General features: G+C 38.3%; 1 non-coding gene across 1 annotated transcript; it reads left to right on the top strand.

The window, feature by feature from the left end:
* The first annotated feature begins 18,544 nt into the window (after positions 1-18,544).
* LOC126077602 (U6 spliceosomal RNA) lies at positions 18,545-18,651 on the top strand. The gene has a single exon (XR_007517778.1). It is a non-coding gene; the product is annotated as a U6 spliceosomal RNA (small nuclear RNA).
* The last annotated feature ends 1,020 nt before the right edge of the window (positions 18,652-19,671 follow it).

The following is a 19,671-nucleotide window of genomic DNA, read 5'->3' on the forward strand; positions in this document are numbered from 1 at the left end:
CCAGGAAAGGAAACAGGGAGAAGAGAAACCCTTTCTATGCTTATATGAAAGAAAGAAGCTGTTTCTCTTGCCTATGAATTCCCTGAAAAGCAATAGACGAACTTTTTCTTTGTACAGCCCAGAGCCTTAAATTAGGAATTAGGATGATTGGATTAGAGTCACAGCTTCTTCTTACCAGCTGTGTGATCTCTAGTGACAAACTCTCTAGCAGCACTCATTGTGTCACCTCTAGTGGGGACAATCATATCTACCCTTCAAAGTTTATCTGAATGTCACATAATGTAATATATGTAAAAATATACTGCAAAAGATAAATATATTTTTTCAAATGTAAGGAATTGTTACTGGGTATTACATTTGTTGGACTGCAAGACAATGTTAGACCACTGTTCAAAAACCCTTCAATTCTTCTCTCAGAATTCAGATGAAAGCACAAACTTCATTTCACTCGCACTCTAGAAATGGGTTATTTCAACTCTTCCTCTCCGTAGTGCAACAGGCTCTGTGATGACGACGATGATAAAAGAGACAGAAAGAGAGCATGAATTAAGGATAAATAATACATCTTTTGTTTGGGGCAGAAAAATACAGAAAAAATTCAATGTGCGCATAAAGGAGACTCAGAGAATTCGTTTTTAGGGGGAAAATAGTAGTCTACAGGCAAAAGAGTTTTAATCTTCTTGACAGGTGGTATGCTTACCTAAAGCTATTTGGCACCAGCTAATCCTGTGGGGCCTCTGTGTAAGCTGGGGAAGGTGCAGAAGCAAGGTGAAGGGAGGACAGGGAGGAACCGGACACAGACTCCCTTAGTGTCCTCTTAGCAGCTGCCTTTGGCCTTTCTCTGGGCTGCTGAGTCTGGAGAGATTAGGCTTGGAGTAGTTTCCACCAGACACAAACATAAATCTGAGCTTTTAGCATTCAAATCTGCCTAGTTTTTTAAATAATTTTTCCCTTTTGAAGGCACAACCTTTATTTTAGTAAACAACCTTAAATGTGGATGGAAAGGGAAAAACTGGTTTCTGAATTTCAGGAGACTGGTCAGAAACTAAAGACTGTTTGTATGTAGGCAAAATTCTAGCTATCCAAACTCAGATAACTAATGAAAATCTTTTAAAACTCACTTTCCTAAAAACTCTATGCCACTTTCCAAAGAAAACCCAACATTCATAAAAAAGAAGTGTGTCGTTCTTTTCCTGGTGTGAAAATCTTTCTTCAACGCTGTTCAGATACATCGGAAAATTAAATTGTACACGCTCGTTAATCAATTGATGCTTCTGAGGACAGTCAATGTGAAAAGTCTTGGAAGATGGCTTCAGTTCAACAGTTCCTTGAAAACCAGACTTAACCCAGAGAATTCCCATGAGGTGGGGTAGGGTTTTATGTGCCACTTCAACTGAGAAGTCATATAAATAAATGATTCGGTCTAATCACATTTATTGGAGGAGAAAAGTGGAACTAAGAAAGAAACGGTTTTCCTGAGGGCCCACACCATGCTCCCTGTGGGCTACTTTTTATGCTTCTTAGTGGGATGCGTGGAGCAAAGGAAGGCTGGCTGGGAAGGCAGAATGGGCTCTAAACTGGCTGCCAGGTCACCTGGGATCTACTCCCTGGTTACAACTGGCTATTAACTATCAATATTTCAATTTACCTCTATGAACACTCACAAAATGAATGTTTGAACTGAATTTGAACCCGTTCATTCAACAAATATGAATTGCACACCTACACTGCGCTAGACACCGTGGACTCTGTAGTGGAACAATAAACCCAAATATGACCCGGCACGGTCCCACAAGCCAGGAGCCCACATTCTCGTAGGAGGAACAGAAAACTGAAAAACTAGCACTCAAGCCCTGTCATAACCTTTAAGATCCCTTCCATCATCTATTTTTAGCATACGGGGAGTTTTGCTTCCCCCCTCCGGTATATCCTTGTGTGTAAACAGCTACTGTGATCTCTTTCTGATCATTCTCTTATGAATTTTCATTTATTTTTTGCATTTATAGGTGATTCCAGCTTCTCTCTTCCTGTGTTCAGTATTCCAGTACTTTACGCATTTTGCTACATTACAACCCATCTAAAAAGATACTAGTGTCATTTTATTATTATTTAATAATGACATAGCATATCTCTATAAATGCAAAAGGCTGTTCATAGTCAGATGCCTAGTGACCCTTGGCCAGACAGCCACAACAGTAACCCATTTGCAACAAATTGGTGTGCTAGCCACCCAAGTTGCCAAATATCATTACTTTCCCCTTTTGTGAGATCCTACTCTGTTTAATTCATTAGGCCCCTTTTGTTTGCCTGTTTTTGTTTTGAAAGTCATTTCTCTACAAGATTATTGATGTCTTAAAAAAAATAAGTTATTTTAGTTTTGTTATTGTTGTTGAGAATATGCTCTGCAGGACATACACCAATCCAACAATTTCTATATGTACATTTCAGCGATATTGATTACATTCTTCAAGTTGTTCTAACCAATCTTACCCTCCTTTTCCAACTTGTTCCTCCTTCATTAACAAAAACTCACCACCCACTAAGTTTACTATCTAATCTTTCATGTTGCTGTTGTCCATTTGATCCATATAAGTAGATATTAAAAGAGCACAATGATCAAGGCAGACGTTCTTTACTAGTTAAGCTAAACTATTGTTTGGTTTTAAGAAGACTTCAGGGAATATTTTTGGTTTAAGGTTTAAGATTATCTCGGGGCAATAGTTTCAGGTGTTGGTCCAAACTTTATGGCTCCAGGATGTCTGAAGTCCATGAGAGTTTGAAATTCTGTTCTGTATTTCCCCCCATTTGATCGGAATTCTTCTATAGAATCTTTGATCAAAATGTTCAGTAATGGTAGCCGGGCATCATCCAATTCTTCTGCTCTCATGGCAAAGGAGGCAGTTGTGTACGGAGGCAATTAGGCTCACATTCCATTTCCTCTTCCTATTCCTCACCATTGGTGCCTTTTTAATGAGATTACTTTTGTTTTCGTTTTCTGTCATTCTAGGCGTGTGGCTTTATCTTTCCTTCCCTAACACAATTACTCTTGCTTTCTTCTTCCCATTTAGATGGCATATTTTTGTCCTAAAAGTTTGAGACTTGACACTAAATTCCACATACAGGTGTATAAAGAAAAAAATCAGTATGTAACAAACGAAAACAATAACCTTTAATTAGCATAGTATCTGCTACATAGCTGATACCAGCCTAGTAAGAGAACTGCCATTATTTTGTTCCATTTGTATGTGCACCCCCCTTTTTTTCTATAAGACCTTATACATTTGATTCTCAAATTTCTGAGTGTGCTTCATGTCGCTTCTACATCCGTGCTCTTTCTTTTCTCCTCACACCCCCATAGTTATTTCTAGCCCTGAACAGAGCCCCATACATCATCAACTCAAATGGAAAGAGAAAGGAGGCTGGATTCAGGGAAAGCTATTTTCACCTAAGAACCATAGCATGTTCTTGGGGGCCCTAGAGGGACCATAAGATCATTACACTCAGTCCCTCTTATTTAAATGGAGGAAACTGGGGCTCAGAGAGGCTAAATGACCATTCTTACATCACAGTGTCCCTTTGGAGCAGAATTGGAACTCAAAATCTGAGTTGTCCCATACCAGGGTCTTCTTTAAGTTTGTTTTTCTCCCCCTCTTTGGAGGTTCTACTTCTCTATGTCTCTCCATTAAGTCTACTTCTCCCTTTTTCTTCTTGCCATTTATTTGAGAATTTATTTTCTCTTTTTTTTTGGTGGTGGGGGAGGGGGCTTGTTTGTTTGCTTTTTTAGTGCAAATGGTTAATGTCCTCTGCCACTAATTGAAAGGTTGGAGATCCAAGAACACCCAGAGACATGTCAGAAGAAACGCCTGGCTCTACTTCAAAAAACAGCTATTGAAAGCCCTATGGAGCTTAGTTCTATTCTCACACACGGAGTCATCATGAATCAGAATACACTCCAAGGCAACCGGTTTGGTTGATTCCTTATTGTGTTTTCTCATTTCCCATTCACTTCAAGTTCATTTAGTTCAGTGCTCCCCTTATTTCTTCCCTTCTCCTCACCTTAGTTTTTTAGTTTGTTTTTATCACAGACTGAACAGCTTAAAAGGCAGGACTGGGAGGGTCCTGTCAGTTTCCCTACCTACAAGTTCTTTGAGCTTCATGCAGCCCTGGCAAGTCAGGGGACAGACAGGATCTGACTGCCCCTCCATGGCCCTGACTGGGGTAACTAGGTGGGGTAACTAAGCTGCGGGCTCTAACATTTCATTTCCATTACATAAGTACATCCCTAAAGCAATTATTTTATTTCTATTTTTTTCCTTGTTTGGTTGTGGTTTTTTCTTCCAATTACTGTAAATAATAATATATAGTATACTAAAAAAAAACATAAACCTAACTAGTTGCTGTCAAGTTGATGCCAACTCATGGGAACCCCACATGTGTCAGAGTAGAGGGTTTGGAAATAGATTGCCAGGCCTGTTTTCCAAGGTACTTCTGGGTGAACTCGAACCACCAATCTTTCAGTTAGCAACTGAGTGTTAACTGTGGCACCATCTATAGACGTTATATATAGTATAGCTATTTTATTTTATTATCTTTTTAATGTCTATTTTTGCCTTTCCTTTCTTGGCTGGTAGCTTTCCTCTAACTTACAAAATATTGTGCCTTTCTCCACAGTCTCATTGCCTTTACATTTTCTTCCCTACCCGGTCTAAAAGTAATTTAAAAATGAAAAAAGTAATACCTAACCTGTATTAATCACTTATCACATGCCAAAGCTTAACATCATGACATTTTGATTCTTAAAACAAAGAGGTACTTATTTTGATCCCTATTTGACAAAAATAACTTTTCGTATATCAACAGCTACTGAATAAGAGAGCAGGGACTGAATCCAGGCCCTCAAGTTCCATAACCCATGCTCTTAACCCCGATCCCCTTGTCCTGCTATTTCTTTTACTCTCTGCCCTCTGGTCTCAGTTCCTTGTTGTGAACTGGCCCTCTCCCCTCATCTGTCCTTTTTTGTGTCAGGCTTTCTTTGCTACCTAACTCCTCCAAACTTTTTCAGCAGTTGCCTTTTGCCTCTTGGCTACATTCAGCCTGGAGAAGAATTAATTTTATGATCCATTAATGTCCTTGTCGGGGGGAGAGAGCACAGCTGGGATTTGACTGCCTGCCCTGCTAATTTTCCTAACTTCTATTTTATTCAAAGGGAAATATAAATCTGATTCAAGAAGAAAAAAGCCTAGCCATTTTACTGCTCTAAGTGTGTGTGTGTGTGTGTGTGTGTGTGTGTGTGTGTGTGATTGATTGTGGAATGGTGGGAAGGGCAGGAGAAGGGACTAAGACAAAAAATTGGTCTTGAATCTGGCAATATCCAGTATATATTAAACTTCAATTTATGCTTTTTGTTTTTTTTAATTAAAAAAATTAGCTGTCTTTGGTCATTAGAACATGTTATGCCCCAAAGGGAAATCTGAGCCAGTTTCAGAGCTTTTAGGACTATGGCTGCCAGTGGTAGAGGTAATTCTGTGTGTATATGGAAAGGGGCAGGATGTGGGATGTCTTATTTGCAGGACAGTAGGAAGACAAGGTGAGAGTGGGATCCCTTAGATGCCAAAAGTTAATACATTTTAGGTGAAAGAGAACTACGTGTAACTACATGTCCTTTGAAATCTAGCAGACCTAGGCTCAAATCCTAATACTGCTACTACTCTAGGCAAGTTACTTGCCCTCTCTGAGCTTCAGTTTCCTCAACTGTAAAATGCGGATAACTTGCAAGACAGTTGTGAAGACTGAATTGTAAAACCATTACAAAGGACACAGCATAGTACATGGTATGTAGTAAATGTTCCATCTCCCCTGAAGGCTACCAATACCAGTCATCATGGAGCTGAGTCAGTTCCAACCCATGGAGACCCCATGAGTGTCAGAGAAGAACTGTGCTCCATAGGGTTTTCAATGGCTGATTTTTCATGAGTAGGTCACCAGACCTTTCTTTTGAGGTGTCTCTGGGTAGATTCGAACCTCCTATCTTTCAGTTAGCAGCCTAGTATGTTAACCATTTGCACTACCCAGGGACTAACCCCACCTTGGAGATTAGAATCTCATAAATGCCTAAGAACCCACTCATCTCAGAGGTCCTCTTCAGAGCAGATCTCCTAGGACAGCACCAAGGGGCCTGCACCCAGGGTTGTTCCATATGTCCCCAAACTAGAGGCAATGCTCACACTTCTGCTGTCCCCTTTGAGCTGGCTGATCTCTAAGGGCAGGCCAGTGGGCTTTGTGCCAGGGTATTCTAGTATACTCCAAGGGCTTCCAGAATGTTATACAACCCCGGACATAGTTTGCCAGCTACATGTGGTGATTTTCCCCTCTGTCTGGGCAAGGCCTGTGTAGAGCAAGGGAAAATCTGACCCTGTATCCCTGCTGAACTTTGTCATGTGTTTTGGTCCTGTAATCATGGGAAGTCATCCAGGCCAAACTCCCACATGATGTAGTCAACTCTTTCATCTTTACTGACTTTTTCATGATCCACTACACTAAATAAAATGTCTGTGGGGCCTCTGATAGGTTATACCAGCAATTTTAATATTTTATCCTTAATAGGAAATGGAACATCTTAATTACTTTTGAGATTTCAAACAAAATTTCTCTGAAGTGTAAGCAAAAGCAATATCTGAAGATCACTGTGAAAAAGGTGGTATCTCAACTATAAGCACCTAAAAAATGATTCCAGAAGATTGTATAAACAGGATTGCATAAACAGATTCTCCATTTCTCAGACTGCTTCCACCTGCTATATCCCCCTTGCCCTTTTCTCTCTCTTTGTCACTGTCGTTCTCGTTTTTACTCTCACTTTCTCTCTGTCTTGACTCTGCGTCTTCTCACTCTGCTTAGGGGGTCTTTACAAACGTTGTCTTGTAATGGGACTTAGCCTAGGTTGTTGTCAAATTTTTGCATCCACATTGGAGTTATTCTTCTCAGTCTCCTATTTTCTTCTGCTCCCCTATAATTAGCATATTTTCTTCACCTCTATGTGTACTAATGTAAAAAAAAAAAGGCAAAAATCTAAAATGTATTATGTCAAAGTCTTTAATATGCAGTACTTAAATGCAAAGCAAAACCTAATTAACCCCACACAGAGCAAGGAAAGAGTTCCTCCAAAAGTCCTTTTCATCTTGAAGGTCATTCTTCAATATGAATTATAAAAGAATAAAATAAACAAACATGAAATATATATATATATTCTTACAGACTTCTTTTTCTTAAACACATATTTAGACAGGTCAGTTTCTATATGGCAGGATTAAAATATCCCTTGTCTCAGGACTCTGATAACAAACATATAATTGGTTAAAAACTAGAGAGTTGTTATTTGATATGTCTTAGACATTGTTTTTTTACATGATAGTCTTCTTAATCCTTACCAAATATTACGTGTAAGCCTTTTTATTTCTGTCTTCATAATATTATTTTCAAATATCAACTCTAAAATGTTTTTAAAAAACTATTCTTTAGGCAAAGTTCTAGTAATTACACCAGATAGTATGTTACGCTAGTAATTATACTAGATAATAATTATGCTACCACTTTACATAGAGACCAACAGGAAAAAAGGGCTAATTTTCAGTAAGCTTTTGAACATGTGTCGATGTTTGTCTTAGATTGGATTTAAGTGGTTTAGAGCTAGCCTGCTAACCAAAAAGTGGGCAGTTCGAATCTACCAGGCACTCCTTGGAAACCCTGTGGGGCAGTTCTACTCTGTCCTGTAGGATTGCTATGAGTCAGAATTGACTCAACAGTAACATGTCTTTTTTTTTTTTTTTTGACTTATGCACTCTAATCGCTGTATCTCATTTTACACAAAACTTCAATATGTGAAATTACAGATCATTTTAGTGGTCATTTGCTTTACAAGAATTTTCAGATTAGAGTTTACTCATTTTTAATTACTAACTTATGGTAAATTCTAAATGTTTTACTTTAACTTAAATATCATTTCTACATGCTAATTTTAGGAACAGATCTATTACACAGTTTTGTCTCTGCTATGAATGATTTCAGTGAAACTAAGCATTTAACTAAGGAGCCCTGGTGGTACAGTGGTTAAAACAGCTTAGCTGCTAACTGAAAGATTGGTGGTTCAAACCCACCAGCTACTCTGTGGGAGAAAAGTGTGGCAGCCTGCTTCAGAAAAGATTACAGGCTTGGAAACCCTGTGGGGCACTTCTACTCTGTCCTATAGGGCTGCTATGAGTCACAATTAACTTAGTGGCAATGGGCTTTGGATTAAGCATTTAACTTTAAAGTAATTTTTGAGTAGTTGATTACATTTAATTCTGTTTTCAAAGAAATGTTCCAATTCGAGAACTTTCTTTAAGTCAGCACAATACCCAAATGTTCAGAAACTCGTTTGTTAACTAAACACATTTAAAATGTGAACTCATTATTATTAACAGTGAAATTAGCCAAATAGTTAAATATATTTTAACAATTTTCTTAATTCTTTAAAGATGAGATTTGCTTTTAGAACTAACAATCTTCTCTTTGACTATGTTCTTTCATAGGAGCAAGACAGAAAGATGGACTACTCTTCTTTAATCTAAAAGTTGCATTGTAACAACTTTAAAAATTCACCTGAAAAACTTCCTCTACATTTGTTACTTTTAGTTTGTGCTTCTTATAAACCAAGTGTGTGAGTTTCTAATATTTTCCTGAACAACCATATTAGGGCAGTTTGTGTTATTTTATTTTTACAAAGCTAATTGAATGGTTGCATTTTTCCCCTTGTAAAACTGCTTTTTATGCTTTAATACAGGATGTAAGCTATCTTTTTGCCTCTTTCCCTCCTGCACTTGTGACTAGGCAAAAGTCCCTTAAGCGTTCACATAGTTCAATCAAAACATACAACAGAATGAGATTGGTTCTGCTCTACTATTGTAAACCAAGTCAGCAAAAGGATAATTTGGATCACAACTCTTCTTATTGTTTCTTGAAGTATATCAGGACTAGTTGGCAGGGCTGTAGCACATATTTGGATTTTAAACATGATGAGCTTGCACTTTGAAATATATACCAGCCAAACCTAGTCATTCTGTTGGTTATGTTCTTCATGTTCTTTTATTGGGTTTGGCCTGATTTCGAATGTGATTGTGAAGAAGAGTGGTTTTGTCTTTTGTGCTTCGTTTTAATTTTCTCACTTGTTCAATGTCAAGACAGTGTTTGTTGCCTTAAAACAGAATGGCTCAAAATACTGGAAATCCAGTGGTTGCATTTAAATTTAATTTCTTAGTCTCAAAAAGGTACAAAATACCTATTCCCCTTTAAGCATCCAATCTTTGTTACAACTGTAGAGCATTTTTTTTCTTCCATAATTCGCTCCATAGCTGCATACTTTTATCTTTCAGATTGTTTGGAATCTCAGTAGTGAACTGTTTGAGGCAGGAGAGTGGAAGGTAAACATATTTCAGTGGCTCTGAATCACTCTAGCCCCACCGGTACCCATAGCAGTAGCCTGGAGTTACAAGCACTTGTTCCTCAAGAAGCAGGTCTTAATAGATGTAGAGAATCCAATTCATGGAGCTTTTCATTGACATTCAATTCTGCCTCACTTGTAACCCAATTCTGAAGGTTGTTTCGGTGAGTGTCCACAGTGGGTCTTGGAGAGTTGATTTAATGGGTAGATATTTAGTTTGTCATAATAAGTGCGTTAGTACATTTTCCACAAATGCTACATTGATATGTTTCTTAATTACTCTGTTAAATTAATAACTTGAAGGTTCTCCCAGGCTCTCTTTAAGGAATCCCCTTTTATTTACTTGTTCAAACAGAAAGCATTCTGGTGATTTTAAAAAGGGCATATCTTGATTTTAATGATAGCAGTATTTGGTTTCTGCTTAAAATTGCTTCTTGAAGCCATAGAATTACATGTAGTTCATGACAGAAGGTATGAGTATAAAACAATGAGGTTTATTTTTGTAAGATTTATGTACTCTCATTACTTTGAAGTTATGCTTCCCATTCAGTTAGACTCTTTACAAATAACTCAATTTCACTTTCGAGGCCTTCCTTAAAGGTTTCATACTCTAGAAAGAAGTTCTGTTGAGTAAAGGGAAAGGATTGAGGCAGGAATACAGCTCTGATCACAGTTCAGTCATTGGGCTGATGAACCATGAAATGCAATTATAGTCTGTATGAAACATGTGTGGAAAAGATTTCCTTGTGCTATATTGGAGAAGGAAAGAGTTGTACCTTTGTCATAGAGGTCTTCTTAGCCAGATTCATCAACTGATCTACCCCAGGAGTTACTTAATTTTTCACAACTGGGAAATTTCTCTCATGGCTGTAGTGCTTTCTCTACTCATATAACTGGACATAAGGCCACTTAATATTGAAACAAGAAAGTAGAATCCATTTCAAGGATCTCAAACCTGTAATACTCAAGTGCACCATGATATCTCAAGTACTCGAACTTGTCTGGTTAAATTTATGTAGGATTTGGAATGGACAGCACCAGAACTTATGAGACTGGTGTAAAACAACGTGTGACTTTTAGGAAAGCCTAGTGGTCATTTTACTTGGATTTCATTTTACTTGGATCCACATTCAACACCCATGGAAACAGTAGTCGAGAAATCAAATGATGTATTGCGTTGGTCAAATCTGCTGCAAGAGGCTTCTTTAAAGTGTTAAGAAGCAAAGATGTTACTTTAAGGACTAAGGTGTGCCTGACCCAAGTATTTTCAATTGCCTCGTATGCATGCAAAAGCTGAACAATGACTAAGGAAGACCAAAGAAGAATTGATGCTATGGAATTATGGTGTGAATGAAGAATATTGAACATACCATGGGCTGCCAGAAGAGCGAACAAATCTGTCTTGGAAGAAGTACAGCCAAAATGCTCCATAGAAGCAGGGAATGGCGAGACTTCGTCTCACCTACTTTCGGCATGTTATCAGGAGGGATCAGTGTCTGGAGAAGGACATCATGCTTGATAAAGTAGAAGGTCAGAGAAAGAAAGGAAGACCCTCAACAAGATGGATTGACATAGTGGCTACAAGGATGGGCTCAAGTACGACAATGACTGTGAGGATGGCACAGGACTGCACAGACTTTTGTTCTGTTGTACATGGGGTCACTATGACTTGGAACTGACTTGATGGCACCTAACAACCTAACAACAAGTTGTCAACTGCTTACCAACTCTTCAAAAACACAAACACCTCCTTTTGTAGAAAATTTGGTAGAGTTCTTATCTACCAAGACCCAGGTGGCCCCATAAGCTATTCATCAGTATTTATAACAGCAGATCTGAGGCTTAAATTCTCACAGTGAGGTCAGATAGGACAGAAACTGGGAAAAAGGGAGAACTTTCCATCTCAGAGAAGCCATATCCTCTGAGAAGCAGCCAAGGATGTAGTGAATGTCCAAGTGGTTAAAAACATAACTTAAAAGTAATGATCTATGAAAACCACATCATCTATTGATAATTTTATGGTTCTGTATTTCATCAAATCATACAAAGCTGCTAGGCCATTTACTACCTCAAGTGTTAGGGAGAACATTTTCATAGGAATGAGGTAAATCTAAATCTTTGTTTTTGTTGTTTTGTCATTTTTGAGGATGCACTTATATCTGAATGCAGTGGTTATGCCCTTCCTTCTTCAACCAAAGTTAAGTGGAATAAAAGAGTCTATGAAACCTTCTGACCCATTAAATTATTACTCTAACAATGTCTCTTTAGCTACTGAACTTCCCCCTTACGTTTTACGTGCATAAGTGAAGCATGGTGCCTTGAGCTAGAATCTAATCAGAATTGCAGAGTCTGGCTTTTGCCATTTCCTCTCAGGCTTATACCCGTGGCTCACTTTACCAGAGCAACCACACAGCATTGTGGGTAGAAACCTTGACCCATTTCCTTTTTTCTCTGTTGATAAAATGGTCAACTTGAAATACGCCCCCACTTGAATTGTTTCCGGAAAACCGAACATATTTGTAACCAACATGAATTTTTAATTCACCAGAATATATTTTTTAAAAACACTCACTGACATTGCCCTCGGGATTAAATGAGGCCCCCGATATACAGATGACTGAGTGAATAGGCTGTCTGTATTTCTGTTTGTCACTGAGTAAATAAGCTAAAAAGAATGACACTTTGACATCTTTATGATAAATCTCAAATGTTAACATACTTTTCAAATGCATCCTTATCTCAGTAGTAAATGTCTAGTGATATAAACTTCCTTTTTTTCTTAATTTCTGATTTGATTTTATCATTCTTGCCTCTGAAAGAGATTTAATGCATTTTAATTGTTTTCATACTTCATAGAAACGAAAGTCTGTGTTTGCTACAAACTGAATGCTCGTGCTACCTGAAATAAAATTTTGGACTGCAGGACAGTATTAATTCCTAAATAGATTGACTATAATCTCATCATAAGTATGTATATATGCATGGGAAAACACATATAATAATAGTCTCTGTGTTTAAAAACTATCATGGTATACATTTTCCTATGTGGTGCTTGAGGAGTTTCATTCTATAGTTTACAAGGTGTAGGTTTGCACCCCCCAAATTCTCAGGGTATACTATTTTACCCAAATACTTGAAAGAAAAAGGTGCCCTGTATTTTATCAGTACTGTTGAGGGGAGAATTTTTTGTGTAAGTTTGTTGTTTTAGAAAACTGCTTATAAAAATCAAGTTCCTAAAATGTTAGGCTTTTATATAATTTCTAGGGTGATATATACATACATGTGGTATATATTTTCAATAGATTGCTTATATATTCTTAACTAACTTCTGGGTCCTAAGCAGACTTCACATGTGCAAAACATCATTAGTAAAGCATGTAGCATTTCTTAAATGGTGCCTTGGGTTTGAATTTAGTCAGAATTTCAGAGTCTCATCTTTAGGGGGAAAAAATGTCCATCTATGACACATGTGATTACAAGGTGCAGGTGAGGATTCTGAAAACTGAACTTGTTTGTGCAGTGCCCCATGTTTCAGAACAAAACTAAACATTCATATTAGCGTTTGTAAGCTGTTAACATTTAGTGTTTCATGTTGCAACTACACCACGTCATTGGATTCCTATTTAATTCAGAATGGTGCAGAATTTAAAACACGCACACACAGATCTAATTTTATTTATTTTTTTCTTTTTTGAAGTTGCATAATTGCTTTCACAAGCTAGTATTAATGGCAAAAAGCCTTTCCCAGCGCTCCCTGAAAATACTACCATTCTTGGATCTATTTCCTAGCAGGTGGTCCTTTCTTTTCCTCCCCACTCTGAAGATGTGGGTTTCTATATTTACTTATAATTCATACTTTGTACAGTGAAGACAGTGGTGGTGAAAACAATGTAAAGACTGTGCAAGTCAGGTATGAGCATAGGAGAGAAAATTGTGTGATAAATGAGAAGGATGTTGAATAATGCTGAATTTTATCCCTGACTGCGGACAAATGTCAGAGGTAAATGAAAAGAATGTAAACACTTAAACTCTTCTCAATATAGAAATCTTGGTGGAAGTATTCCAACCTGGATCTGATGTGATTAAATTATAGAATGCAGTGAGCTTGGCCAAGGCGGATTTCGAATTCAGCTTAACAATTCAGAGAATCGCATTATCGGTCTATTGCATATGGAGAAAACCACTTAGACAAGGATTCTATGAGGCTAGCTTAAAACCAAAACCAAACTCACTGCCGTTGAGTCAATTGTGACTTGTAGCAACCCTATAGGACAGAGTGGAACTGCCCCATAGGGTTTTCAAGGCTGTAAATCTTTACAGAAACAGACTGCCACATCTTTCTCCCATGGAGCAGCTGGTGGGTTCAAACTGCCGACCGTTCAGTTAGCAGCTGAGAGCTTAACCATAATACCACCTACTTAGTTTAATCGCCAGCATTTGTAAATGATTGTGCAATCTTGTGTAATCGTCTTTTATTTTGACTGTTTTGAAAGAAATATTGTTGTTGTTTTTCCATTAAAAGTAACTGCAAAGAAAACATGCATTGTTTGTCATTATTTTAAATAATAAAAAAAAAAGCAAGCTTTGGACATTTTCACTTTCTTCTGGCTTCTAATATAAATGCTTCCTTTAACTAAAATACTGTTTATTGGAGGCATTGGTGGCTCAGTGGTAGAATTCTTTCTTTTCATGTGGGACCCCAGTTCGATTTGGGCAGACACCACTGGTTTCTCAGTGGAGGCTTGCATGAGATGTGATGCTGAATAGGTTTCACTGGAGCTTTCAGACTAAGACAGACTAGGAAGAAAGGCCTGGCAATCTACTTCAGAAATTCAACCAATAAAAAGCCTATAGATCATGATAGCTCTATCTGCACCCTATCATGGGGATAGCATAGAACTAAGCAGCATTTTGTCCTGTTGCGCATAAGGACATCTTGAGTTGTGGCTGACTTGGCAGCAGCTAATAACAACAACTCTTTGTTAATGTTTAGCATACAGGTTTTGTTAGTTTTCTATTGCTGCCATAACAAATTACCCCAAACTTAGTGGCTTAAAAAGACACAAACTTATGATCTTTTAGCTCTAGAGGTGAAAAGTCTGGTCTGGGTGTCATCGGGGTATTTTACCCAGTGAACTTAAGGAATCTGACCTTGCTGGTTTTCAACCTTCTAATTTCCTGTTAATTTTTTATGTGGAGCAATTTAATTAGCTAATGATGCCTTGCTAATGCAGACCCACTATGTCCAGAATGCAGACCCACTATGTCCTGAAGATCTCACCCTCATAACTAACCATGCCCATTGTTCCAGTCATGTGTTGCCTTGTAACAGTTCACCCCAACACTTGTTAGCTGCTGCCGAGTTGGCCCCTGACTCATTGTGATGCTATGTGTTATAGAACTGCTCCAGTGGGTTTTCTTGGCTATAATCTTTATGGCAGTGATTCACCAGGCCTAGGCCTTTCTTCTGCAGAACTGCTGGCTGGATTTCAATTGCCAGCATTTAGGTTAGTAGCTGATTGCCAACTGCTTGCACCACCCAGTCTCCTCCCCAAAACTTAGTGGCTTAAAACAACAAACATCATGTGTTTCGCTCATGAATCTGTAATTTGGGCGGGACTGGGGAACACTGGCTCTGCTTCATATAGCAGCTCAAGTGGGAACTGGAGGATCCACTTCCAAGATGGCTCACTCACATGACTAGCACATTGATGTTGGCTTTTGGCTGAGACTACAATCAGGAGCTTCAGGTCCTCTTCATGTGGGCCTCTCCATAGACTACTTGGGCTTCCTCAAAACATGGTGGCTGGGTTCTAACAGTGAATATTCTAAGAGACAGAATGAATATGCTGCCAGTTTCTTAAGACCTAGCTCAGAAACTGACAAAGCATCGCTTTCACCATACTCTATTTGACAAGGAATCACAGAGCCCAGATTCAACAGGCAGGGACTTAGACCCTGGCTGTCATTGGAAACACTGTCAAAGAATTTGGGGGGCATGTTTTAAAACCACCTTACTCATTAAGATATGTTTTTAAACAAATATATTTTTAAAGAGAATTTGGAAGTCATCTAGCTTACACTTCTTTAGGTAGGCGCAGTCAAACATTCCAGCAAGAATCTAGAATCTGGAATATACAAGGTTTGTTGGGAATGCTTTTTGTTGTATTGGCCAATATCTGGAACTCTGGTAGAGCAGAAATCACTGTTGAACTTCCAGTGTTGAGGGAACCAATTTTCTTCAGGAAAGAAAGAGTGGCTTTTATACGTCAGGTGCTCTGATTCATGAGAGGTTAGGATTTCAGGAAGCTTTAAATACGGTGGGAATGCCTGATATGCTGATGAAGCTATCTAGTCTAAGCCTTGCCAAAAGCAAGGAGATTGAAAGAGGAAACTGGCTAAGGGCCACAACAAAGATCCATGTCAACCACCCAGCATGTGGTAGGCAGAGGAGCAAAGAGAACTAGGTGTGAAGAGAACCAGGAAAAGCAGGACAACAGCAAGAGACTGAAAGGAAAGAAGCCATTCAGTTGTACAGGGTACGGGGAAGCTTCTGAAAGGCAAGAAGGGAGGAGTGTGGGGACAAGTGGCACGGTCAAAGCCCTTTGACAGGAAGGTGATCCAACAGAAGTGGGATGAAAAGACAGTCATTGAAAGACACAGCAAAAACTAATATTTTTTTTTTCTGCACCTTGAAGTTCTAACCACATTAGTGGATTGTCCATGAGTATGGTATTCTCTGAAATCTTACATACCTTCAGATTAATTCAAGCTGTATGTGCCTGGATTCAAAATTCACTTCTACCCCTTACCATCGAGCAACTTTGTTTCTCTAAGCCTCCACCATTTTTTCCTGTAAAATTGGTTTAATAATAATAGAAAAAAAATTTTTTTATTATACATTAGAGTATTATCATATGTATAATACACATCCGATCAAGTATGTGCAGTATTACGTATATATGCTATATTATTGGAGCCCTGGTGGTGCAGTGGTTAAGCACGTGGCTGCTGATAGGTCAGCGGTTCAAACCCACCAGCTGCTCCACAGGAGAAAGATGTGGCAGTCTGTTTCCACAAAGATTTCAGCCTACCCTATGGGGCGGTTCTGCTCTGTCCTATACAGTCTCTACGAGTTGGAATTGACTTGACAGCCATGGGCTTGGGCTTGGGCATACTATGTTATTAGGCATTATATAAGTTATATTATTAGAACGTGAGAATTATAATGAGGTAATATGTATTAAACTCCTAGTCTGTACTTAGCATTCAAGAAATATTGGCTCCTACTATATGCCTCTCTATTACAGCATTTCTGCATCTGAAAAACTCAAATTCACTGCTTTATAGGTTGTTTAAAAACACTCAATCCATTTTTTGAGATACCTTCTATTTATAACAATAATACAAACTCATTTAAAGAAATTAGGAAAATGTTGATATTTTAAAAATTGAAAAATATGAAAAAGAAAAAAATTCTTAATCACTCAGAGATACCCACTACACAAATTGCTTCTGGAAAATAAATGTTCGTAAATATATTTAATACTTCACGTGATACTTTGTAGCCTAATTTTTTTGCTTCACCATATCCTAAACCTAGCTGTTTATCTTCTAATATTCTTAGAGAACTTTGTTTTTAATGACTTCATTTCATTTTTTCATATGGCCATATCATAACATGTTTAACCAATCCCATAGTTCTAAGTATTTGGTCTTTATACTTTTGAGCTATTGAAATAATGCCGTCACGAACTTTTTTAATATAAGTCTTTGAAAGCATCACTGATTATTTCCCTGAGATAGCCTTCTTAAGTAGAATTGCTGAATAAATGACATGTGCATTCTTGAGGCTTTCATCGTATGGGATTCTGAGACATCTCTTGTCTCCGCCTGTTCCTTCCCCTCCCCCTCACTCCAGCACACCTAAATTGTCCATTCTAAATTGTCTAATCTAATGAGGAGCTACCAAGAAAATACCCCACTTAGAAGCCTCATATTTTAGCACTTCATTTGTTTCAAATTAACCTAATGATGGAGGAATGAGAAGCTCCTTGTGATTTCACAATTTATATTTCACAGCAGACAGTACAAACTTACTCTCATACCTTATAGGGATTTTTCCCAGTTTACCTAAACTTTCACCTGAACCACACACACACACACACACACACACACACACAAAGATGGGGCTTAAGAAATATCACTTCTCACAGTTTTCCTATGATTTTAAAGTCTTTTTTTAAGTCAAATTTAACTCCCAACTGTTTACTATATACAGACAGTACGCAGCATTAATGTACATATCATTACATCTTCATTTTGAAAAAAAACTTTACAAAGTTTTTTTTATTATTTTTATTTTTTACTGTACTTTAGATGAAGGTTTAGAGAACAAACTAGTTTCTCATTAAACATTTAGTACATATATTGTTTTACGACTTTGGTTAACAACCCCACAACATGTCAACACTCCCTCTTCTCAATCTTGGGTTCCCTATTACCAGCTTTCCTGTACCATCCTGCCTTCTAGTCCTTGCCCCTGGGCTGGTGTGGCCCTTAAGTCTTGTTTTGTTTCATGGGCCTGTCAATCTTTGGCTGAAGGGTGAACCTCATGGAATCTTTCTTATTCCTTCTTACTCTTATTGTTATAGAGTCGGACTCTTGAAGTGTGGGACCCAGACCAGCAGCGTCAGCTTCATGTGGGAAAATTTTTTTTAATGCAAATTCTCAGCCTACCTCTGCCAAATTAGAAATTTGGGGGGGAGTGAAGAGAGGGGCAGCAATCTGGGTTTTAACAAACCCTCTGGGTGGTCCCGGTACATATTCAAATTTGAGAGCCACTACTCTGGACTAGAAAGCACAATAATCACTGGTTGGCTGCTTTTCCGGAGGGAAGCAGAAGACAGATGGTCTTGAAGAGAGAATTTGCTCGTGATCCATCACGTTAGGGCACAAGTCCCCAAAGAAATATTCCATCAGCAACCCTCATTTTCCTCAACGATAAGATAATGGAGACAATGAATGCCTGTCTCTCAGGGGTTTTGTTAGCATTTTAAAAAGATGGTGTTTGTGCTCAATTTGGCAACACATATGCTAAAATTGGATCCATACAGAGAAGACAAGCAAGGCCCCTGTGCAAGGATGACACTCAAATTCATGAAGTATTCCATATTTTTTTCCTGAATGAGAAACTAATTTGCTCTGTAAACTTTCACCTAAATCACACACACACACACACACACATACACACAAATATGGTGCTTAAGAAATATCACTTCTCTTCCCTTTTGGCAAAGTTAATCTACCCTGAATTTTGATCCTTTGTTTTCTTCTTTTGAGCAAAGTGTAACAGCACTGTACCAAGAAGGGAGAATAAATTGCTTTGCTATAGAAACCCGGACTGAAATCTTTTCCCTTCAAATATCCCTTGGCCACTCTGAAAGCAGTTCAAGTTGTAAACACCCTGGCAATCATAGAGAGTAGCTCAATAGTGCTGCATGGAGGATACAAAGAACATGCCCTGTGCTTGAGAAGCTCACACTTCATTTGGAATGATAAGATAGTTACATAAGAAAAACAAATTTAGAAACAAACAAAAGAAAGCAACAGAGAAGGACACTCTTCAAAGCTGATACGGTTAATTCCCAAGTAGGTGGTTGTTACGGATTGAATTGTGTTCCCCCAAAATGTGTATCGACTTGTGTACCCCATGATTCCCAGTATTGTGTGGTTGTCCACCATTTTGTGATCTGATATGATTATCCTATGTGTTGTAAATCCTAAACTCTATAATGTTAACAAGGCAGGATTAGAGGCAGTTATGTTAATCAGGTAGGACTCAATCTACAGGATTAGGTTTTATCTTGAGTCAATTTCTTTTGAGACATAAAAGAGAGTTGAATAAAAGAGCCAGGAGTGGAGCATGTCCTCTGGACCTGGGGTCCCTGCATTGAGAAGCTCCTAGACAAGGGGAAGATTGATGACAAAGATCTTCCCCTAGAGCCAACAGAGAGAGAAAGCCTTCCCCTAGAGCTGGCACCTGAATTCAGACTCCTAGGCTCCTAAACTGTGAGAGAATAAATTTCTGTTTGTTAATGCCATCCACTTGTGGTATTTCTGTTATAGCAGCACTAGATAACTAAGAGTGGTCTGTGTAATAAGAATACCTCAGAAGCAGGCATCTCAACAGATGGTAG

The sequence above is a fragment of the Elephas maximus genome, chromosome 5 (genome assembly GCF_024166365.1).
Source record: "Elephas maximus indicus isolate mEleMax1 chromosome 5, mEleMax1 primary haplotype, whole genome shotgun sequence".
In the NCBI taxonomy this organism is placed as follows: Eukaryota; Metazoa; Chordata; class Mammalia; order Proboscidea; family Elephantidae; genus Elephas; species Elephas maximus.